Raw genomic sequence first — 26193 nt, 5'->3', positions numbered from 1 at the left:
TTCTCGATAATGATGGCACTGCCTAATTTACACAGAGCAAATCACTGCTGATAGAATAGATGAGAAACTATCATGTAGGGCTGGCTGGTGGCGCAATGACATCGATGCCGGACCCGGGAGCGGAGGTTCCCGGGTTCGAAACCAGTCGGGTCTGTCCCGATTACACTTTCCATCTGTGCCGGGTTGAGTGTCGAGATTGCAACTCGACCTTGTAAAATAAAGGGAAAATACTGCGAAAATGTCTGTGTGAGGAGTGGTGCGCCACACAGTCTCTCTCTCTCTCTCTCGCTCCGCGCCTTGTAAAAAGCCACGAAAAAGACATCATCACAGATGCACGCATGCACACGCAGACGCACATGCACAGATGCACACGCACAGACCCACACGCGCGCAGGCACACGCAAAAAAAAAGAAAGAAACTATCATTTTATTTTCAGGCAAAAGCACCTGTCATAATGTGATCATCAATGTTTTGGAAGGCCACTTACCTCTGCTATTTAACAAATAAAAATAGGCTTTCAAATCTCTCTGATATAATTGGTTCCTCATTCCACCTCCAAATCTAGCTGGGCATTGCTGGATTTGTGTGAAAGTTCTTTCTCCTCTTTTTCAATAAGGAAGCAGATAGCAGCTGCTGTAATAAAGTGATGCCATGTCAATGTCCATGGAACTTCACATCGAACACTTGTCACGTCTAGGGTTCACATAAGAAGTATTCATTTGGTGGGCATGTACGATCCAAAATTTGCTGGTCTTTATTTCAACAAAGATTGAATACTCAAGTGAAGAATTAATACTTCAGCTGATGAGTCTTCAACTGGAAGACTACTTTTAACTTTCATCACCAGAACTCAAAGAAACATTTATTAACCACGTGGAACAGAATCACCAGAATGACCCCAATGGTTACATAATGAGGGCAGGTCTGTTTTTCTGAGAGTTCAAAGTTAAGAAGCAATTTAATTGGGGTGTTTAAAATGATAAAGGCATTTGCTAAAAAAAAAACAGAGAAATGTTTGTTAGGGAAATCCAGAACAAAAGGGAATAGATTTTAAAACAGAACTAACCATTTTCAATGTGAAGCATATATTTTTGTAGGATGAAGATATTTGAATGGCAGAATAAGCACAATGGGCCAAATGGCCTCTCCTTCTCACTATGACTTGATTTAAGCTTATCTCCTTTGGGTATAAAGCCAGGGCTGCACTTGGCAGCATGTTATTTGTAATCAGGAGCTCTCTCAGCACAGGGAACATATTGCACAGAACCTTATACTGTCACACTGTGGTCAGCTTGTGGCCGGCTTCACCTCTCCATATAGATGTTTACTGGGAATTGTGGCTTTCAGCTCAATCAGTGAGTAATGCTGTTTTATACTCTGGTTCCGTTCTCTGTGGGATTCCCTTTAATGTGATTGCTGGGTAGGTTCTGTGAACGGGGCTTCTTGACACAGATAATGTGGGGAAAGGAAAGGAAGTACAAGACATGAATTAAGTACAGAGTTCTTCCTTTGTGCCAGTTTCCCATCCCCAATTCCAATGTTGCTCACTAAACCAAGCCTTTCATTCTCTCCCATCTTGGTCGGTGAAGAGCCCATTCTGGACTCAAATCATAGCAGGCCATGACCAAATTGGTGTATTCATAAATATGCCTCCCTACCAACCATGTGACTGGAACTTTGGAACGAGTCTTGTAGGTGCCGAGTTGCTCTTTGGAGTTGCCTGTTTTGATCCAACACAATGCATATCTGATGGTATTTCAGCATAGCTGCCACAGGAAGAAACAACCTACACCACATCAGATGTGAGTGACTGGCCTGATACCACCCCCGCACCACCTCTGCTCTTTGCCTCCAAACTTTGTGTAAGATGGAGAGAATCCAAAACAATCCCTGTCATTATTGATTAAACACTTCTCGCCTCACAGCTTGACAAATTTGATTGTAAGAATTATTTGATATTGGAGTGGTGATGAACTGATTAAATTTTCAGCAAAATCCAATTTTTACTTTGCAGAAAGATGTCTGAAATACTTTTGCTGGCACTTGATCTCCTCTGTGTGATGGATTTTGATAATTTTCCAAAGTGTGCTGTTGAATTTCATCCTCGCCTGATTATGATATCTTTCTACAGTAATTTCTGACAGTCTGGACAAAAATATGCACGACAAAGTCCCGATTATGTTATGGGTCAACAGTGATCAACGGAGAAATGATCAGTTCATCAGAATCTCTTTAAGCAAAGTTACTTTTGAAATCTAATTAGAATACTAACTCAAGAAGTCAAATTTCAACACTAATTAACTCTTGACATTCCTAATAAGATGGAGCTTGTACAGGAATTGCCAACTTCTCTATAGTAGCTGTTAATTGCATTAGATAATCTTTCCTATTACCAATCTCTAATTTTTTTCCATGCTCTCGTGTTATTCCTCTGTATTTTTTATCTTGCCTCAAAAATATCAGCCCCCATGAACTTCATCCTTACAAAGAATTTCTATGTAGAAATACTCTATGCCATATTATCATATTTTCTTATGAAACCCCTTTTTACTGGGTGTCTCTAGAGATGTGGCTCGTTAGCCCCTCATTAACCACCACCAAACTCAGCAGAGAGAAAACCAGCTTTCTCAGACTCCATACGTTTAGGGCCGGTGGGACTTGGGTCCCACTAAAACTGGGAAGCTGGGATGTCTCACCTACCCGAACCCTGATCTGTGTGACTACTGTGTAACTACTGCCCCCATGCAATTACCTATCAGCAAGAAATAACAGATCATACACTGCATACAATTATAAAGAAAGTATATTTATGAATGTTAATGTAACCAAACTGTTATTAAAAAAGAAAGGGAAAAAAGGAAAAACAATAGAGCCCAAAATAATTAGAACAGTCATATGTGCACAAGTTGGAGCTCAAATCTTCCAAAAGCTGATGTGTCTGATGTATTCACAGCACCAACTCCTATTCACCAATCACCGGTACGGCTTCTCCTCTTGGACTCTATTGACTTGTGCATTCCCCTGGGATTGAATCCCTCAGCCAGATCTCTCGAACTTCTTTCTTCATCTCCTGCTGAAACGACCTCCACCCAATGTCCATCACAAAACCGCTCCACCCAGTGTTCTCTAGAACCTTCTCCCAATTTCACCATCCTGATTAGATGACACAACATTCCTAAGCATCAGCATCACAACCTCTTATCTTTAATGGTAACCTAAACATGACCAGCAGAACACACTGCTTCTACAGAAAGCTATTTAATGAAATACCTTACAACACTAGCAATAAAAGCTTAAACAGGGGGTTGCACTCTACCCTCAGCAAAAATAGTCATGTCCTCATGACTTTGAAATTTACCAACCCATCATTAATAACACAGTTTTCAAAGGAATCTTTGTCATGACCTCCAATCCATTTGTGACATATCTCACTAGGGGGATAGATACAACACTCTGTTCTCCCGGTGCATTAGAGGCCAGCCTATCTGGGGGTTTCCTGACTCTTTGAGGGCTCCTTATCCCATCTTCCGCTTCTTAAGTCTCAGGCACTCCTTGAAATCCTTTCTGTCTACTTGGAGAGGCCTTCCCCTGCTTATTACTTATGCCCTCCTGTCTCTCCACTGATTCTCTTTCTGTTCTCCCACTTCGACACAAAGTCCTCCTACTAGCTGTAGGATCCACCTCAGGCTCTGGGTCAACACGCACATCCTGTCCTTGAGGTAAAAGGTGGTTCTGACTGAGAATTTTGCCAGGCCCATAACTGTCTTCTGGTTTTACCTCTTCCAGGGTGGACCTGAGCACTATGAGATCATCAAGGTACATCAGTACCTCAAGCAAGTTTCTCCATGAAATGTTGGAAAGTAGCTGGTGCTCCTAATATGCCCTGGGGCATTCTTTCAAGTTGAAAGAATCCAAGGGGACATATGGATGCCGTCTTCTCTTTGCCAGCTTCACTCATGAGGATCTGATAATACCCACTCCTTAGGTCCAGCACACCGATACATTTCACTCCACTCAAGCAGGCCAGTGCATTCTCGATCCACAGAACAGTATACTGGTCAGGGACTGTATGTTGGTTCAGTGTTCGATAGTCAACATACATTCGTACATTCCCATTCTTCATTACTGCTGCTATGGGTGACACATAGAGACTCTGTGACTCAATGATAATCCCAGCGTCCTTCAGTTTCAGCAGATGCAGCCAAACATCCTCCACCTCTGCTGGTGCTAATCGCTGAGCTCTTTCTCTGAAAGGGCTGTCCTGTGTCACTCAGAAGGTGTGACGAGTCTCATCAACCCGCAACAGTCTTGTCAGCAGAAAAGCCACCTTCAAACTTTAACATCTTCTCCATCAGTCTCCACTTCCAACCCTCAGGTACCAGGGAGTCATCAAAGTTGAATGATTTGGTTGTCAACTTGCCTGATCCAGAAGATGGTCTCCCTCTTGGTTTCCTCAGAGGGAAACTAGACATTTACTGTCACTGGAAAAAGATGCGCTATCAGCATCCCCTGCCTGAAGGTGGCCTATTTCTCTGAAGTGTTCCTGACAATCACTGTCATCCTGTTTACTCGTACAGCTGATGGGCTCTGCAGTTCAGGCCTCACCAGTACCCCAACAGGTGAGTGTGACTCCACTTCATGGTCTTCTGGAGCATCCACCAGGTGGGCCTCTGCATCAGGCATTCAGGGAAATCTGGGGTTTCCCATCACTCTAGCTACTTCCCCAGGCTGTAACATGATGGGTTTGAACTGGGTATACCACACAGTTCCTCGTTTGTGCTCATCATCCAGCACTTTCTTGAAAACAGCTTTGAACACCAGTGGATGGACAAAATTTTCAGAAAGTTCTCTGCAGCTCTTTCCTTGCAGGCTCCCACTTGCCTCCTCATAATAGGAGAATTTGTTCTCACAAGAATTGAAGCATCACCCTTCTCAATCAATTCCGGACAGACCAACACTAACATTTCAAGGGCCTCAGCTATTCCAACATTTGCCTCTGAAAACTCCAAATTCAATGACAAGTAACTATCATACGGGTAGTCATCAGTACTAAAGCCCCAAAACTCTAGGACACTGAGTGATGTCAATGGTAAATGTATCAAATACTGGTTGTAGAAAGATCTGTACAGCAGAGTAACCCGAGGTCCTGTGTCAAGTATAGCTCTAGCATAAATACCCTCCATTACTAGGGATACACTGGAGCTTGGCCCCACTAAGCTTTCAGGAATAGGGTTTCGCGCTGTGGAATATTCTTTGATACATTGATTGGAATATGTTCTCTCTGAGACGCCAGGCCGTAACAGACAATAGCAGTTGCTCTCCTTTTCTAGGGACCCCGTTAAATAACAGCCCTCCGTTTAGTACATCCCACCAGCGGGTCCAGCTCCCTCTCAGCCTTGTCATGCTTGTTGCAGCACCAGCCGATATCAACCGAGATACCTCAGCTCTAAAATCTCTCACGAAGTCCTGTAAAGCCCCCGCCTGTGTGACATCAGGGGTCACTTCGGCAACAGAAGCTACTACCGAGGACTGTGCCCTGCCGATGAGGGCCTCCCGCTGCTCCCCATCGCATTTTCCTCCTATCTACTTCCCTGATCAACTCAACAAATGAGGGAGGGGGCACATCCTATGAGACATTCAGAGGCTTAAAGCAATCACATCACGTGACTGTGTGCCCATCACCACTTGGTACATCATATATCGATTCACATGAGCCAGTTGAATGGCCCCTTCATGCTGCAAGCAAACCAGCTGTCTCTCTAGTCGAAAAATGTAGGCTGGAAATTTCTCCCCTTTCTCCTGAAACAAGCGCCTAACCCCGTCATAAGCTCCATTGGGTTTCCTGTCATGCCACAAACGCTTTCTAGTGCTTGCATGTAGCTCGCAGAAGTGGCAAATGGGTTCTCTGGCTTTAAGAACTTCACCATCTCAGCAGCCAGACCTTTTAGATTCTCTACCAGTTGCTGTCTTTTCACATTATCAGAGCACTGCCACTCATCCAACACCTGAGATACCTGTTCCGCCCAAGTCTCATATTTTTCCTCCCAGTCGGGGGTGGGCTTCACTCCTGAGAACATTCTCATTCTACGATAACTTTGACTAACCACCTGTGCACTTTGCCATTTATCCACCAGGGACATTATTGGTGACGCCAACTTAGAATCTTCACCCTCGCTGGAGGACTCATCACAAAACTCCTTCCCTTCTCTCTGCAGAAACGAGAGCAACTTGTCTTTAAAGTCCTTGCCCTCAGCTACAGGAGACTCGACTCCCAATTCAGTACCCTCAGCGACACTCCACTCTTCTCTGAGAGTATGGATGGCGCATGACCCTGTCTCTCCACATACCCCAAGAGTAACAGGCAGATCCATTCCGATCATGTCATTGGTAGTCTGAACTAAAACGATACCATTGCCCACCGTTTAGTCAAACTGCCATTTCATGATTGTAACTTTCCCTAAACTTAAAACCCTTATCAGCAATTCATCTGGGCTACGGATATCCACCCCTCAAAGTACAAGCTTTAGTTACAAGTGATCTTTTTGAATTGCAGCAGTGCTTAATCACTTCCCCAGGCCAGTGGTCCCCAACCACCCAGCCGCAAAGATATGCTACCGGGACACGAGGAAACAATATGATTTGGCGATATGAAACGATATGAGTCAGCTGCACCTTTCCTCATTCCCTGTCATACACTGTTGCACTTGGACACCGCCCCCCCCCCCCCCCCCGGTTGTCCGGTCCGCAAGAATATCATCAATATTAAACTAGTTCGTGGTGCAAAAAAGGTTAGGGACCCCTGCCCCAGGCAATAGTTTAACACAGGCTTAAATACACAAACTACTTAATCAATTCTTTGAGCAATTGTACAGTATTCGCCAAATCAAATCCCGGATGAGCCCCCACAATAAAACCCCCTTTTACCAGGCATCCCTGGAGATGCAGCTCATTTGCCATTTGCTAACTGTCATCAGACTCAGTGGTAAGAGAACTCCCTTTCTCAGACTTCGTACCTCTAGGGTCAATATGACTTGGGTCCCACCAAAACTGGGAAGTTGGGTTGCCTTGCCCACCCGAACCCCAATCTGTGTGAATACTGTGTAAGTACTGGCCCCATGTAATTGCCTGTTGGCAAGAAGTAACAGATCACACACAGCATGCAATTATAAAGAAAGTATATTTATAAATTTTAACTGAACCAAACAGTTATTAAAGAAGAAAGAAGAAAAAAAAACAAAAGGGCCCATCATAATTAAAACAGTCAAATGTGCACAAGTTAGAGTTCAAATCTTCCAGAAGTTGATATGTCCGGTGTACTGACAATGCCAACTCCTATTCACCAATTGCCGGTAGGACTTCCCCTCCTGGACTCCATCAAATCATGCATTCTGTTAGATCGAATCCTATGGCCAGTTCTCTAGAACTTCTTCTTTCTCCATCTCCAGCCAAAAAGACATTGACCCACCTCAGTGTCCATCACAAAACCTCTCTGCCCAGCGTTCTCTAGAACCTTCTCCCAAATCCACCATCCTGATTGGATGACGCGACATCCCTAGGCATGAACATCACAACAACCCCTTATCTTTAACGGTAATCCAACCACAACCAGCAGAACACACTGCATCTACAGAAAGCCATTAAATGAAATACCCTACAACATTAGCAGTAAAATCTTTAGCAGGGCATTACACTTATGACATAGAAGGACACCATTTCCACCCTTCAAATCTAAGCCATTTTACAGAATAATCCCATTCTCTCACTAATTCCCCTGTAACCTATTTTTTTTTTTTTACATTTCCATCAATTCCAGCTCTGGATTTTGCCATTCACCTGCACGGTTTGTCGTGTCCCATGAATTTACCAACCTTTACATTTATCATATGTGGGAGGAAACTGGAACACTGATGCAGACACAGGGAGAATGTACAAACTGCAAATAGGCATCACACGGGGTAAGAATTTTGAACTTGTATCACTGGGACCGTTCAGATGCATCGTCTAGTACTGTGACTTTCTTTTTCTCTATCTACCTCCCTTACTCCAGCTCCCCTCCTACAACCCACAGGATTGAATCACACAGTACATCTTCTGATACAAGCCCTCGGCCTCTTTAATTTACCTCTCTACCTCACTCTCTCTTTCAGGAGGGTCTTCAGGAGGTGGTGACTGCAGTGCAATGGCTCCTAGTGCAGTGCAAATCTTCAATAGTTGCCGAATAAGATAATTCAGAGAATAATTTTTAACCTTGCGTTATTGATGGCAGAAACACACTGCCAACTGGCTGTTTGCCAACATTGACAGAATGACTCTAGGTAGCAAACTGTGAAGCAAAGAGTTTCAGTGAAACTGTTTTTACTTCTGTATTGTGCCTTCATACAATCAATCACGGTTATTGAAAGTCCTTATGATTTGCTTAGCTGTCCTTTTGTTTCAGGTCCAAATGTCAAAGACTTAATTTTTGTCAGTTTCTTTAAAGATATTGTTGTGTTATTTTACAATCATCATTTATCAAGTGGAGACAGAATTGTCATACCTTCCATAGGTGAATGGTTCATTGATCCTTATTGAAAATGTTCATACTTGAAGAACAATTATAGAATGGAAGAAACCTTATGGCTCAGAAAGAGGCCATTCAGCTCAAAGTGTCTGTGTCCATTAATAATCCTTGTACTAATTCAATCTTTGTCTCTGTGCTAAGCACAATAAGTTTTATATCCAAGACTCACATAAATTTAAATGATTTAATTAAGGCTAAGGGAAAGTTTTCAGAGACATAAGAGATTGCAGATGCTGCAAATGGAGCAACATACAAAGTGCTGGAAGAGCTCAGTGGGTCAGGCGGCATCTACGGAGGAAAATGGTCAGCCGAGCTTTCGCAGTCAAGACATTTCAGTAGTCCAGATGAAAGGTCTCAACCCAAAATATCTACTGCCCATTTCCCTCTATAGGTGTTGCTTTGCTCGCTGAGTTCCACCTGCACTTTGTATGTTGCCTTAAGGCTGATTTATACTTCTGCGTTAACTCGACGCCGTAGGTACAAACAACGGTGATTGGTCCGCTTGGTAGCATTGCATTTCCTCCTACGCTGCAATATCTTCCCATTGGGTGACTGAAGGGCAAGGAAGGAACTCTGGCTGCAATGCTTTCCATAAAGCTTTACAGACCTCCGAAATTATGGAGGACACATTTCGCTTTTACAAGAAAAGGCGGTCACTTTAAACTTGTTCACCCCGAGAAAGACTACCATGACCATGAAGCCTTGCGCAGGCAGGTATGTGCACATGCGCGATGTGCCTGAATTGCAGAGCGACACAGACATACCAACGCACAAGTAAAAATGCTCACAATGCGCGTAGGTCACTTGCATAGGTTACAGCGTTGAGTTGACGCAGAAGTATAAATCAGCTTTTAGGGTTCCAGATTCTGGTTGTGCCTTTGAACTGTTGCCCTGCCTTTGAAAGTGGGAGTCCAACATCTTTCCAAGAAAAAGGAGTATAATATGTTAATATGGTGCCAGTGAACAACTTTGGGCAACATCTTCCAGATTTTCTTGTTGCCATTTGCACAATTTGTTTTTCGCATGCAGGGGGTGTTGATGTTTCTTGTTGCCATTTGCGCAATTTGTTGTGTTTTTTGGTGCATGGCGGGGTTGGGGGATGGGTTGATGTTTTTCATTTCATGGCTGCCTGGAGAAGTCAAATCTCAGGGTTGTGTATGGCACACATACTTTGATAATAAGTGCACTTTGAACTTTGAAAGCAAAGACCTGTAAAATGCTCTACATTCAGTTTCCTTTCTTGTTCCAAAGATGTCTTTTACACCAAATGGCCCAGATTTTGCTTATGCTGACACTTGGGACTGTGAATATTAGTCATGCACATACTCGGTTCATATCTGGATGGCTGATCCTTCTTGGAAGGTGTTTGCCGAGCTTTGCATTGTAACTGCTGGGCTGTGCAAATTACACAATAGCCAGAAAATCCTTCATCAGACAGCAAAGTTACACCCCCAGCTGTGCCATCTGTCAAGGCAGCCATGTTCCGTCAAAATCATTTGAAACAAAGTGAAATTTGAAAGTTATCAAAATGTTTGAAATATTAAATTGCTTAATAATGCTTGAAAAAATGTTTAAATTAAAAGCATGATTGCAAAGATAAAAGATTAAAAAAACAATTTTAATCTTCACAGCTGTAAAAACTCATTCAAATGCAGGGATACACAAATCCTACACCAGATCTAAACACATACAGGATTCATAAGCAGATTCCCCACTATTAGTGTAGGAAACTTCTGTAATTCTGCTACTAGATTTGATTTGCTGGCAAAATCATGTCATGTAGGACGCCTGTGTTCAGATATGCATGGACAGAAGTCCTATTTACCAGCTTGTTCTTAAACTAAAGCCTTTAACTACAGTACTTATGATATCAAGATTTTCCAATACTGAAATAGTATTCCCATTATTCCTTTACCAGAGGTGGCTCATTACTCACTTCTCCTATACTCTGGTTTGGTGTACAAAAAAGAGCTGTTTTTCAATTGTGTCATTTGTGGTTCAATATTTTTCCTGATATTTTATTACTTCATTGATGTAATTTTACTGTTTATTCCCTTGCTCTATCCCAAAGAGTTCAATGCCATATTTTCACATGGAAGTAGAAGGAACCCATTTTGTCTATCAAGTCCGTGCCAGCTCACAGAGTAATCCCATTATCCTCCCCCCACTCCCCACCTCCCTCCCCACACCAACCTTGCTGCTAATTTTCCATGTATTCTATTGTCTCCACATGACCATCAATTTTTCCAACACCTGCACAAAGGGCAATTTACAGTGGCCAATTAACCTACCAAACGTTGCCTCCATGAGATGTGGAGGCAACTGGAGCATTGGGGGGAAACTCATACAATCTCTGGGAAAACATGCAAACTCCACTCAGACAGCCTCTGAGGTCACTGGAGCAATTCTATGAGCTGCACCAATGTACTCCTCTCAAATCGTTTCTTACCAGCACTGAAAAATTGGGATCTACCCCAATTATTTCTGTTGTTTCTACCAAAGTTCAAAGACCACTAGCTGGTAAATGGGACTTTCATATCTGAACATTAGCATCGTACATTAGATGACAGATTCCCATCAGCAAATCACCATTAAGATCAACAGTGGATTGTCTACTTACTGGTATTCTCTACATTTAGATTTTTGTTTCAGGTGCTGCTCTGCCTCTTGAGTTTTAAACACTTCATTCTTTCCTCTCAATATAACTTAAAAATACTGCAGGCTATGTTATCCTTCTCCATGAAAATATTTCCGCATAATAATTGGACCAGACTGCTCTTTTTGTGTGGAGAAAGTGGTTTAAAGAGGATTGGAGGGAGAAGTATTTTTTTCACAGACAGTGGCTGACATCTTTATCTCGCTGCCAGGGGTGGTGGTGGAATCAGATGCTATCACTGCATTGCAATACACAATAATAAAAACTGTGAATATATATAAAAGTTAACTTAAATAAGTAGTGGAAAAAAATAATGAGGTAGTGTTCATGGGTTCAATGTCCATTCAGAAATCGGATGGCAGGGCAGAAGATGTTGTTCCTGAATTGTTGAGTGTGTGTCTTCAAGGTCCTGTACCTCCTCCTTGATGGTAGCAATGAGAAGGGGGCATGTCCTGGGTGATGGGGGTCCTTAATGATGGATGCCACCTTTTTGAGACATCGCTCCTTGAAGATGTCCTGGATGCGGGGGAGGCTGGTGCCCATGATGGAGCTGACTGAGTTCACAACTTTCTGCAGTTTATTTCAATCCTGTGCAGTGCCCCCGCCCCATACCAGACGGTGATTTAGCTAGTTAGAATGTTCTCTACGGTACATCTGTAGAAATTGGCGAGTGGCATTGGAGACAAACCAAATCTCTTCAAACTCCTAATGAAATATCGCCGCTGTCGTGCCTTCTTGATAGCTGCATCGATATGTTGGGACCAGGATAGATCTTCAAACAAGTTGACATCCAGGGACTTGATATAGCTCACTCATTCCAATTCTTATCCCTCGATGAGGATTTGTGTGTGTTCCTGCGTCTTACCCTTTTGGAAGTCCACAATTAATTAAGAGACGTTTAGAGAGATACTTGAATAGGCAAGGCACTTTGAATTGCCAGGTTTGGGGAAGACTTTGCTTGCTTCTGGGAGCTGAAAGAATAGTAGATGGAGTTTGGTGATGTCTCAAATGCAGTAGTGAACAGCGCACCATGAAACATGACAGCAACCAGCAGCAGCCTGGAATGATCCTCAGGCTTGGAAACTGAACTAACTGTAAGTGTAAACTCATGGGGCAAAGAGGTCTTGACATGCTTGTGACTGTATTTAATGTCTTAGAGCACACAGTGTTGTGTACTTAATATTTCAGTACTATTTGAGCAATACCGTAAATATATTGTTTGATTAAGCATTCTTTCTTTGTTTTCATAATTTATTATGTGTAACATGTAAAAGGACGTGTATGGCATACGTCGTATGGGTGCGCTTCACTGAAGAAAAGAAACTAAGTACACACATTGAACTGGCTCACGTGTTTTGCTTTTGGTCAGTTTTTGGAGTTACAAAACTTAACAGCAGATCTCAGTAAGGACAAAGAATACAGTTTGAGTGTCATAGGGTCAATAGATGTGCAGTCCTTTATCCCTTTATCTCACCAGATCCATACCAACTTTTTAGCACTAATCCAATTTCCCTGTACTGAAATCCTTCTATGCCTTGCCTATTCGGGGGGGCTCCCTATATGTCTGTTAAATGCAGTAATTGTATCTAATTCTGCCACCTCCTCTGATAATGAGTTCCCGATTTCAGCCACTGACAGTAAAAAAAAATTTCCCCCCAGTCCCCTTTAGCACGTTTTCCCTTTACCATAATCCTAAACCCTCTTGTTTTCGATACCCTGAAAGTCTATTTACCCTATCTACATCTCCTATAATTTTATATATCTCTTTCAGATCACCTCTCCGCTTCCTTCTGTCCAGGGAAAACAAGCCCAGGCTTTCCAATCTCTCCACACAACCGAAGTAACATCCTGGTGAACCTTCTCTGCACTCTCTCCACATAATCACACCCTTCCTATAGTGTAGTGACCAGATCTGCACAAGTTTAGTTCAATTAACACTTTGTAACATTGAATCACCTCACACAAAATGTTATGTTCTATTCCTGCCCGCCCCCCCCCACTATGAAGACAAACATACCATATGCCTTCTTCACCTTCCCATCAACCTCTGTTGCTACTTTAAGGTTGCTGTTGAGACTTGAATTGCAAGGTGCCCCCGTTTATCGACTTTCCTTGGGGCCCTAGCAATAACTGTATATGTTATGCTGCTGTTTGACTTCCAAAAGTACAACACCTCACAGCTGATAGCATTAAGTTCCCTTGCCAACACTCTTGCCTAATGTTCCATCTGATCTATATCCTGCTGTAGAATAGATTACCTTCCTCCCTATACATGACACAAGAACATTTCTGGAATTAGTACAGTAGTAATGTGGTTGTTCTGTAAATAGACAAGAACTCCCATTTTTCACCCGTGGAGTTGAAAATTTCAGAACTGATGAATTTTGCATGTTGCAGTTCATTTAATGTCACTTTGAGGAGTTTTCGGCTGGGGAGTGAAAATACTATCAAAAGCAAGGAAGCAAGCTTTCCCATAGGTGCAAAGTGCAAATATCTGCTAAAATTCCACTATCCCAGTTTAACTCAATTTTCACCAGCAGAGCACAGTCTGCTAGAACCATTTTTGGGGATGGAGCACTGATGCGAGCAGAATGGCTTTCTCATAGCTCCTGCGAGCTGCTTTTAGTTCTGGCCTCCTGTGCTATCTGAGTGGAGTTTGCATGCTCTCCCTGTGAACACACTGGTTTTCTCCAGGTGTTCTGACTTCCTCTCACAACCCAAGAATGTGAGGGTTGCTGGTTTTACCGGGCTACTGTAAATTGCCTGCAGTGTTTAGATCAATGGTAGAATATGGGGTTGGGGAGGGGAAGAGGGGAGTTAATGGGAATATTAGATTAGATTAGATTAGATTCAACTTTATTGTCATTGTGCCGAGTTCAGATACAAAGCCAATGAAATGCAGTTAGCATCTAACCAGAAATACAAAGAATATTGTTATTTACAAAATAACTGTGAATAAAAAGTGCGACAGTACACAAATATGAAAGTACTGAGAGTACAATATGGGTGCAATACTGCTTAGCGCTGTGATGTGAGGTTCAGCAGGGTCACAGCCTCAGGGAAGAATCTCTTCCTGTGCCTGCTGGTGCGCCATATCCTGTAGTGCCTACTGGATGGGAGGAGACTAAAAAGTCCATGGTTAGGGTGAGATGTATCTTTGATAATGCTTTTTGCCCTGTCCAGGCAGCGATTATGATGAGAACAAAGTAGGTTAAAGTGGGATTAGTGTAATCTTGATGGCTCCTTGATGGTCAGTGTGGGACAAAGGGCTATCTTCCGTGCTGTATGATTCCAACAAGTTTCTTAGCCCATTGCTTTCTTGTTGTGCAAGTTGATGTGTCCTTTCACCCTGGCCCTCTGCAGGTAATGGTATTTATTGCAACCATCTAAGCCTCAATGCCTTTATACTGGCATGAATCAGCAGCCCGAAGTAATTGAGCTCAGATACATGCTAATACAGGGAGCTGCTTATTTTCTATTCATGTAGATTGTGAGATCGCCAAGGAGTAAAATTAATTGCAGGATATGGTTCTATGATCTCTAAATTACATTTTTCTCTTGGGTTAGCAATCCTCTATTATACTCATGCAAACACAATACCTCAGACAACCTGCAACACAACACAGATAACAAGAGATATGAGAAAATGAAGAGCTAATTGAGTCGCAGAATCGTAGAAGAAATCCCCCATCCAGTGAATGGCATTAGGTATAACATCAGTGGGCTGTGCCACGTCCCTTGGGCATAATTCCAATCAACTGAGCTCCTTCCAGTTCAGTTCATTTGCTGGAAAATGGTTCAATGCCAGATTCAGTGGCATACACCAGTGTAACCCAAATGTAACTCACATCGCTCAACTGAGTGCAGATAATCCAGTGTGAAATTTAATTCTAGCGTCTATAGAGCACTATATAATTGTAATCACTTCTGAGTAAAGGATCCTTTATTTGAAAGTGTTCCGGCGATTTAGTGTTGATTGTATCATTGAATGCGTTTACAAATCATCTCAATCCGCAATTCTATCCAGAATTTTAAAAGTATTGGACTGAGCTGAAAAGTTCAAATGAAATTAGTTATGCATTGATCTTATAAAAAGTGATTGGAGCACTCCACAAAGAGAACTGTGAAGAGAGAAACAGAGTTAAAACTTCAGACTGGATGATCTCTCATTAACCTAAAATATTAAAACTCTCTTTCTCCCTCTACAGATACTTCCTGAGCTACTGAGTATTCTTCGCATTTTCTATGTTAATTTTAGTTTTCAAGCATCTGCATTTTTACTTGTTTTCCCCCTAATCGAAACTGCCTTGTGTTAACCAATAGAAAACTTACTCAGATTGGTGTAGTTAATCTTTGTTGCATGACTCTGCAGTTACCGCTGTGTCCATTTTGTCTGATTACATTTCTGTAAAACGCCTTGAGGCATTTTTTGAGATTAATGACAGTACAAAAAGGTGATTCTACTTTAAAGAAAAGAATTTCTCCTTGATGTAGAATCCAGGATGATCTTGTTAGAAACAAATTAAGGGCTCAGTGATGGGCTTAGGCCATAAAAAAAATAGAAAGAAAGCAAGGTAGATTAAATGTAGATTCAGATAATGCTCTGCTTGGACCGTCAAACTCAAAGATTACAGAGAACTACAGTACAGAAACGGTCCCTTCAGTCCATTAAGACCACACCAATCACCATTCACCCATTTATATTAACCTTATTTTGATCAAATTGTTTAACCGCACCACATTCTCATGAATTCCTCCCAGATTTTTCTCATTTACATTAACAATAGGGGTCATTTACATCAGCCAATTAACCTACTGAACCTCACCCTCGGGATGTGGAAGGACACTGGAGCATTTGACAGTCACCCACAAATTCGGAGGGGTAACATGCAAATTCCACACAGACTGCATCCGAGATCAGTGTTGAACTTGGGTCACTGGCATTGTGTGGCGGCATCTCTACTAGCTATGCTACTATGCTGCCCTATTCTAATCTGTGCAAAGAATAATGAAGTTTAATCTAAAAACATGAAGAATGTTCATAATTTAAGGCACCGGTAAAGATGCAGGTCATGGAGGAACTAAAATAATAGCTTGAATCCGTCAACTAGCTTCATGCTTGTTCAAGGTTCAAGGTACCTTTGCAGTATACAACTCTGAGATTCGTGTGGCCATATCTCCCCGCCATATTCGCATTTTTTAAATCTCTATAATATGTTCTTTCAAAATGTATTCATTTATGGGATATGGGCATTGCCAGCTAAGACTGCATTTATTGCCCACCCCATTGCCCATTTATTGCCTTACAAAATCAACACTAAAGTTCTGTGCATTGATAATGTCAGGGAGGTAAATGGGATGGTTGAAGGAGGAATGGATATTCTTAGAGCAAGGCTGCCTACTTATTTGACCACAGATAAATAAACTTTGTGAGCCTGGAATTTGCTATCCAGTTGAAACACTAGTAACTGTGTTAGTAGTTTAAAAAAAAAGGCTACCAATGCAACCAAGTCTTTTCATATCTAAGAAAAGGAAAAAAACAAGTTTTGCATTAATATTGGATTTCCCAAGACATCCTATGACATTTCAGAAACAAATAATTGACTTTGAAATGTATTAGTTGTTTCTATGTAGACAAGCTTGGTAGTTAGGTGTACTACAGAAATCAAAAATCTCGATAAAAATAGTTCTGATGGAGGAAGTAGTCCCCAGTGAGCTGATGGGACTGTGCGTTTGATATCAAAATATCTCACTGCAGTTTGTGAACAGATAAGAACAAACTTATTTTGTTAAGAGAAACCATTTTTTTTGCATTACTTACAGTACAAAACACAAAAGTATGAGATACAACAGACGGAATGATGTTTTCCCAAATTGTAGCAAGTTTTTATGTTATGGGACAACATTGCAAGAGATCAACACAGCCTCTTCAGGACCATGGACAGAGTCCAGTTTGATTCTGGCAAGATGCAGATGAGGCAAAGCCCAAGTTAGAACAGGGCGACTTTAACTGGCAGTCACAGATTCCAGAAGGCATAGATAAATTCATTCCTGATAACATGTGAGATCGGTTTCAGCATTACTTCTACCACAATATCATTTATTATATTCTCAAATATTATTCACAGAGTGAAATTCATCCAAATTTCAACATACTTTATCTTCTTGAAATTTCCAATGTGGAAGAAACAATAGGCAAGGGCAAAGGAGCAGGAAATTTAAGTTCTGTTGGAGAGTTGATCGTAATAAATTGATACCTTCATTATTGCTCTTTCAGAATAATTATGCGGATCTGCAACACTCATTGAAGTTCAACACGGTTCCATTTTATCCACTGATTGATACTTTCCCCATGTCATCACATCCACCTTTAAAGTTAAATGCTACCCACCCCCCCTCCCCCCTTCTGTCATAGATTATAGGCTGCATTTTCCTGTTGTAAAGCTTACTTTGCCTTAGTTCAATCATTCTGTTGAATTGAGTCTGAATTAACAGCTGAAGTAACAAAATGAGTGGATGAATGTACTGTGAACATCATCATTCATAAAGGAGTGAGTGCCTGTCAGAACCCAATTAATGGGTCCATGGACCAGAAGTTATTGAAGGAAGCTTCGAACTTGAGCCAGCCTCTGGATCGCTGCTGAAATGAACTCAGTCAGCTTTGAACAGGTGGCGTGAATAACTATATCTTCATAGGTTTGAGATATCAATCAAACTGTCAGTGTCTTTCATGTCAGCAGTGGCCATCAGGAGATCATCTAAGCTGCAGGGGAATTATAATTGGATCAAATAAGTGAATAATTTTCAACCCAAAATTGCCGGCGGCAGAATCAGGCCTCAATTCTCTTCACCTTCCATGGTAATAACAAGGCAAACAGCCTAATACCCTCCAATTGCTTTGCTGGATTCATCCTTTCCAACTGGGAGCGATGAATATCATTCAGGCAACTTTTGAACATATAGGATAGGATGTTCTGAGCACATTTTTGACTGCCTCTGTCATTCTATAGTTTAGATACTTCGGGTAGCGTGTCTTTCTCATTGTTGCATCTTAGATCTTTGTGGTTAAAAATAGTGTTTGTACAACTCCTGAGTAGTTTCTGTTGATGCAATTAGGACAATAAGCAGAAAACTCTCCCATTAATGACTTTAGTCACTCTCGGAGTTCTGCAGTAATTTTCCTGCCATCAAAACTCATCACTTTTGACCTCACATTAATGCAATAACTCTTGAATAATATATGAACAAGCAAGATTTGACAATGATACAATGCACATATATATTTAGCGTATATATTATTTCCTCAATAGTAAAGTAGGAATTTTCTACAATCTGTAAATAATTATGGTTCTGAATTAATCTTTCATAAACACAATGTGGTCTGGAAATTGCATTACCATTATTGTGAGTGCAATGAGAAGGCCAAAATGAGAACAGTGGGGCCATTCAACTCATTTGTAGATCATTTGTCATCTCTAGCTATTTGATAAAGTCTCAAGCAAATGACTGATTATGAAGTGACTGAAACTGTGACCTTTGACCATACAGAGGGGAATGGACCCACCTGAGAACAAAAGCATTAGTAAGTGAGGCCTTTGGTTTTAAATGGCTCTGGGAAGAGTAATTTTGCTTCTCTTAAGCTCCATATTCTGTATAAAGGGTGAAAATTTGCTTCAGTTCCTCATGTTAGACTGGCAGTTGTGGTAGTTCCTTCTGCGTTGTCTCTAACCTGATGGCACAAACATCGATTTTTTTATCTTCCGGTAATTGCACCCCCGCCCCCCGCCCTTCACTATTACCTATTCCTGTTTCCCTCTCTCACCTTATCTCCTTACCTGCCCATCACCTCCCACTGGTGCTGCTCCTTCCCTTTCTTCCATAGTCTTCTATCCTCTCCTATCAGATTCCTCCTCCTCCAGGCTTTTATCTTTTTCACCAATCAACTTCCCAGCTTTTCACTTCATCCCCTCCCCCTCTCCCGGTTTCACCTATCACCTATCACCTGACACTTTGTACTTTTTGCTCCCCTCCCCCCCACCTTCATACTCGGACTTCTCCTCTTTTTTTCCAGTCCTGATGAAGAACCTCGGCCCGAAATGTTGACCGGTTGCTCTTTTCGATAGACGCTGCCTGGCCTGCTGAGTTCCTCCAGTATTTTATGTGTTTTGCTTTCAATCTTCGGCATCTGAAGATGTCCTCATGTTTGTGACAGTAGTTAATAACTGTTGCTTGCTTAACTTCAGTCCTGAATCAAAGTATCTGGATTGCGGAAGAAGAGTGTGGCAGACAGTGATTTTTCCTCCTCTGGTAGAAGTGACCAAGAAGGAGCTTCCACAGAACATTTTGGAACAGCCAGTTTGCCTGTTCACCATCTCAGAAAACAAATCACATCCTAGAAGAGTCATGTTGTGACTGGTCACAGTTCATTATGCAGGAACGCTCTTGAAACATGTTTGGCCTTCAGTTTGTAAAGACACTTGAGTACTGGTCAGCGAACTCGCCCGGCTAACTTCAGACAGGCTTCTCGTACAAAATGCTTTTGTCCTTCACCTCTACCTCTTGCCTGTTTTCATCCAATTCCCAGGGTCTTGATTTTGTTTTAAATCTGGCCCAATAAAACAGCCAAAGTTCCAAATACTTATTTTTTTTCCCTTGTTTTGATAATTCAGTTCACTTGAAACAGTTGCCAGAACTTAAGTAACTAAGAGATCCATTTAAAAAAGAGCCATCAGTGTTTGAGGTAAGTATATCAATCACACTTCATTGCTTCACTGCTTGAATTATATGGCTCAGTTTCTGTCATTTAAACCCAAAATCTAAGAAGCTGACTATCAAACCCTGCAAATATGTATCGATTTTAGGTGAGCAAGGGGAGTAAAGGATCTAAATGCATTTACGATTTAAGCTGGTTGGCCTAGAAATTTGATTTCATGGCAAAATGTGCAGTGTGTGTTGATGTGTGAGAGATCCAAACCAGTTTAAACTAGACCCACACTCGGGGAAAAATTAATGTGCACACCTTGCGAAATTATTGTAGTCGTTAACCTGAGGCAGCCATACTTGATTGTGCATGAGCAGACAAGTTAGAGGAGGAACCACAGGAGCCCTGCACACTAGCTGGCACTGAAGTTATGGCTGTAGTTCTTAAGGATAAGTATCCAGTGCTTTATACTGCTGCTGAAACATGTCTTGGAATTTCTATACATACTGAGACCTCTAGAATTGAAGGGGTAGAGAGTGTGATAGAGCTGACATGTGCTTGGAGGCCCAAGGATCTCTTTGGGGCCTAACTACCAGGAGGCAGGAGGCTGCTGAACTGATGGTGTCAGCGAGGTTGCACCAGGTACCGCAAACACAAAAGGTCTCACCTGAAAACATCGACTGTTTTTCCCTTTCCGTAGATGCTGCCTGACTTGCTCACTTTTTCTAGCATTCAGGTGTGTTGACGAGCTCCCATAGCTATTAAATGCTCCCAGTGGTGCGCCCCTCAAAAAGCCTCTGACAACCAAGTCCAGCTCCTGGCCTTCACGTGTGGCTTAGCTACTAAACCCAGCAAAACCGTTTCTACTGACGGGAGAAGAGGCAAAGACGGGTTACTAGTGGCTTAAAACTAGTCACTTGGAGCAGACGGGGCTCTTCAGCCATGGTTGGCAGCTCATCTAGAAGAAGGAAAACTCTGATCTCAAGCCCCCGCTGTCTTGCGGCTATACCCACTCATGGGGAAAGCTTTGGGAGTAAACCCTGAGGGAACAATCTGGAGTTGGATTCCCTAAGACAATCCTACTGATGTCCGGCAACTCCTGTGACGCTGCTGATACCAAACTGTATCAGCCTCTGCCGTTCCTTTGGGTTCATCGGATGCATGGAGAGGGGGAGCTTGCTACGTGGGCAGTAGCTTGCTCTCCACATCGTACTGTCCAGGCTTGCGTATCTAGACAGTGAGGATGCAATATCCATGGTTAACTTTGACTGACGGAGGCCTTACTCACCTCACCTCTAGATTTCTAGCATCTGCAGAATCTCTTGCATCAAAGTAGCTGGATAAAACAATGAATTCGACAAACCAACAAATGCTATATCACACTTCCACAATTCCTCACATACCACAACTGTATTGTAATCAGAATTAGAAACTGTTGGACATCACTTCTGTCATACATTCACTGCAGTATGTCTAACTCACAAGTTTATCATTTTTCCAAAACTCAGGCATAGTTAGAGTCATGGAGTCATACAGCACAGTAACAGACTGTTTGGCCCACCTAGTCCATGCTGAATCATTAATTGTCCTAACCCCCCCATCCATGTAGCTATCCAAATTTCCCTTAAATGTTGAAATTGACGACGCATCCACCACTTGAGCTGCAAGCTCATTCCATGTTCTCACCACCCTCTTAGTGAAGAAGTTCCCCCTCATGGTCCCCTTAAAATTTTCACCTTTCACCCTTAACCCATGACCTCTAGTTGTAGTCTCAGTGGAAAAAAGCATTTTCGCATTTTCCCGGTCAATGTCCCTCATAGTTTTGTATATCTCTATCAAATTTATCAGACCTTGGTCTGTATCCTTCTGCATGTGGATAAGGTACAGTGCTCACCTAGATGCTACCTAAATGATGTGAGGGAACCTGCCACCCACCCAGCAATGCATCCCAGATTCCAAGCACTTTTGAATCTCCAGAAAGCCATCTCATGTGTGAGATGGCAATTCCAGACCAAACTTGAATCACTGAAGTATACTTGACAGTTGCAGAGGGCTTGAATGCTACTACCTCTTACGAAATGAAACTAAACCACATAGGTGACAAAAAAGGCTCCACTCCCAGATGAGGGCAATGCCACCTATGCTCATTTTGACCATCAAAACATGGAGGAACCATCATGAACTCCCACAGCTCCCAATGACCACATGATTTCAGTCACTGAGGCCAACACGAAAGCATCTTTCAGGAGGATGAACCCATGGGAAGCATCTAGCCAGATAAGTACCTGGTTGAATTCTAAAGATCTGTACTGATCAACTGGCTGGCATGTTCACTGTTATCTTTAACCTCTCCCTTCAGCAGTCTGAGGTAACCATTTATACTGGTGCCTAAGAAGATGTGGTAACCCACCTCACTGGCTATTGTCCAATAGCACTTACATCCACTGTGATGAAGTCCTTTAAGAGGTTGGTGATGAAACATATCTACTCCTGCCTAAGAAGCAAATTGGATCACTTCCAATTTGCCTACCAGAGCAACAGATCCACAGCAGATGCCATTTAATTGGCTTTTCACTCAACACTGGAACATCTGGACAACAAAGATGCAAATATCAGCATACTCTTTACCATTCAATACCATCATCCCCTTAAAACTTGGATCCAAGTTCTTGGGTGGCCTCAGTACCTCCTTGTTTAATTGGATCTTCGATTTCCTCACTTGAAGACCCCAGTCAATGTCTCCTCCATAATCTCCATCAGCACAGGTGCACCACAAGGCTACAGTATGTGCTTAGCTCTTGTTCTACCTGCTTTATACTTATGACAGTAAGGCTAAGTACAGCTCCAATGCCATACTTAAGTTTGCTGATGACACCACTGTCATTGGCAAGCCAAACGTGGTTGAGAGTTGTCACAACAGCATCTCACTCAATGTCAGCAAGACCAAGGAGCTGAAAATTGACTTCAGGAAAAGAAAACTGAAAGTCCATGAGCCAATCCTCATTAGAGGATCAGAGGTAGAGAGGGTCAGCAACTTTAAATTCTTCAGTGTTATCGTTTCCTCTCACATATACATTGTCTTTTCATTCATGTGCCTACCTAAGAGTCTGCTAAATATCTCTAATGTATGTCTCTTGCACCGCCCTGGCAGCGTGGTCCATGTACCCACCGCTCTCTGTGGTTAAAAAAAACACCTCAGACACTCAAACAACACCCCCCGCCCCATATTTTTTTCCAAGCACCTTAAAATCTTACACCTGGGTCCAGCAGGCAAGTATAATTATAAAGAAATAAATGACAGCACCTCTACTTCTTTAGAAGTTTGCAAAGATTCGGCATGACATCTAAAACTTTGTGACAAATGTCTATAGATATATGGTGAAGGGTATATTGACTGGTTGCACCAAGGCCTGGGATGGAAACAGCAATGCCTTGAAACAGAAATTCCTACAGAATTTCTGGATATGGCCCAGTCCACCATGAGTAAAACCCTCCCCACCATTGAGCACTTCTACATGGAGCACTGTCACAGGGAAGTGACTTCCATCGTAAGGAACCCCATCACCCAGGCCATCCACTCTTTTCTCTGCAGCCATCAGGAAGAAGGTACAAGAAGCTCAGGACTCTCACCACCAGATTCAGGGAACAGATATCACTCCTCAACCATCAGGCTTTTGAAACAGTGGGGATAATTTCACTCAACTTTCTTTGCTCCATCACTGAACTGTTCTCACAATCTATGGGGCTCACTTTCAAGGACTCTTCGTCTCATGTTCTTGATATTCATTGCTTATTTATTTGTACTAATATTTCTTCTTTTTTTCTTTTGCAAGTGCACACTTTGTTGTCTTTTGTCCATCCTGTTGGCGGTGGTCTTTCATTCCTATTTAAAAACGCAAACAACAGGAATTCTGCAGATGCTGGAAATTCAAGCAACACACATCAAAGTTGCTGGTGAACGCAGCAGGCCAGGCAGCATCTCTAGGAAGAGGTGCAGTCGACATTTCAGGCCGAGACCCTTCGTCAGGACTAACTGAAGGAAAAGTGAGTAAGAGATTTGAAAGTGGGAGGGGGAGGGGGAGATCCAAAATGATAGGAGAAGACAGGAGGGGGAGGGATGGAGCCAAGAGCTGGACAGGTGATAGGCAAAAGGGATACGAGAGGATCATGGGACAGGAGGTCCGGGAAGAAAGACAAGTGGGGGGGACCCAGAGGATGGGCAAGGGGTATATTCAGAGGGACAGAGGGAGAAAAAGGAGAGTGAGAGAAAGAATGTGTGTATAAAAATAAGTAACAGATGGGGTACGAGGGGGAGGTGGGGCAGTAGCGGAAGTTAGAGAAGTCGATGTTCATGCCATCAGGTTGGAGGCTACCCAGACGGAATATAAGGTGTTGTTCCTCCAACCTGAGTGTGGCTTCATCTTTACAGTAGAGGAGGCCGTGGATAGACATATCAGAATGGGAATGGGACGTGGAATTAAAATGTGTGGCCACTGGGAGATCCTGCTTTCTCTGGCGGACAGAGCGTAGGTGTTCAGCAAAGCGGTCTCCCAGTCTGCTACACATGCCCTTACACTTTTCTCCCTGCTGGCACTTATCCGTGTAAGCGGAACAAGTGCTACACGTGCCCTTACACTTGGGTCCAACGTATTATTCTTCATAACTTCCGCCACCTCCAACGGGATCCCACCACAAAGCACATCTTTCCCTCCCCCCCTCTCTCTGCATTCCGCAGGGATCGCTCCCTACGCGACTCCCTTGTCCATTCATCCCCCCCATCCCTCCCCACTGATCTCCCTCCTGGCACTCATCCATGTAAGCGGAACAAGTGCTACACATGTCCTTACACTTCCTCCCTTACCACCATTCAGGGCCCCAAACAGTCCTTCCAGGTGAGGCAACACTTCACCTGTGAGTCGGCTGGGGTGATATACTGCGTCCGGTGCTCCCGATGTGGCCTTTTATATATTGGCGGGACCCGACGCAGACTGGGAGACCGCTTTGCTGAACACCTACGCTCTGTCCGCCAGAGAAAGCAGGATCTCCCAGTGGCCACACATTTTAATTCCGCATCCCATTCCCATTCTGACATGTCTATCCACGGCCTCCTCTACTGTAAAGATGAAGCCACACTCAGGTTGGAGGAACAACACCTTATATTCCGTCTGGGTAACCTCCAACCTGATGGCATGAACATCGACTTCTCTAACTTCCGCTACTGCCCCACCTCCCCCTCGTACCCCATCTGTTACTTATTTTTATACACACATTCTTTCTCTCACTCTCCTTTTTCTCCCTCTGTCCCTCTGAATATACCCCTTGCCCATCCTCTGGGCCCCCCCCCCCCGTCTTTCTTCCCGGACCTCCTGTCCCATGATCCTCTTGTATCCCTTTTGCCTATCACCTGTCTAGCTCTTGGCTCCATCCCTCCCCCTCCCGTCTTCTCCTATCATTTTGGATCTCCCCCTCCCCCTCCCACTTTCAAATCTCTTACTCACTTTTCCTTCAGTTAGTCCTGACGAAGGGTCTCGGCCTGAAACGTTGACTGCACCTCTTCCTACAGATGCTGCCTGGCCTGCTGCGTTCACCAGCAACTTTGATGTGTGTTGCTTTCATTCCTATTATTATGTTTCTTGGATTTACTGTCTATGACTGCAAGAAATGAATCTCAGGATTGTAGATGGTGATATATATGTACCTTGATGATAAATTAAAGTTGAACTTTGAACTTTGGGTGGAAAAAAAAAGTTCTTCCACAGCTGTCCTCTAACCTTTTGCCATTTACCCTACGGTCTCTCGTCTTAAATACTTTATTTTATTTAGAGATACAGCATGATAAGAGGCCCTTCTGGCCCAACAAGATGCACTGCCCAGCAACCCTCCTAATTAACCCTCGCCTAATCACAGGATAATTTACTATGATCAATTATCCTCGTAGCAGTACAACTGGAGCACCCAGAGGAAACTCATGCAGTCACAATGAGAATGTACAAACTCCTTACAGAGAGCAGTAGGGATTTCACCCAGGTCGCTAGCTCTGTAATAGCATTTCCTTTTACTTACACTATGTATATCCTTCATAATTGTGTATACCTTGGTCAGATTTCCCAACAGCCAATTCCATTCCAGTGAAATTAAACCCAGCCTGTCCAGTCTCACTTCAACTGAGATGCGTGATCCTAGGGAACATCCTGATGAATCTCCTCTGCACCCTCTGCAGTGCAATCTTGTTCTTCCCTAAGTGTGAAGACCAGAGCTGCATGCAATATTCCAGC

The 26193-nt window shown here is 42.8% G+C and overlaps 1 protein-coding gene across 1 annotated transcript in view; it reads left to right on the top strand.

Annotated features, from left to right (window-relative positions):
* The window catches only part of igsf21a (immunoglobin superfamily, member 21a), a 436269-nt gene that overhangs the window by 125916 nt on the left and 284160 nt on the right, over positions 1-26193 (top strand). The window lies entirely within an intron of this gene.

This window comes from Mobula birostris, chromosome 27 (genome assembly GCF_030028105.1).
Source record: "Mobula birostris isolate sMobBir1 chromosome 27, sMobBir1.hap1, whole genome shotgun sequence".
Taxonomy (NCBI): Eukaryota; Metazoa; Chordata; class Chondrichthyes; order Myliobatiformes; family Myliobatidae; genus Mobula; species Mobula birostris.
The sequence above is the reverse complement of the archived record's forward strand: the minus strand, read 5'-3'. Positions and strand labels throughout refer to the sequence as shown.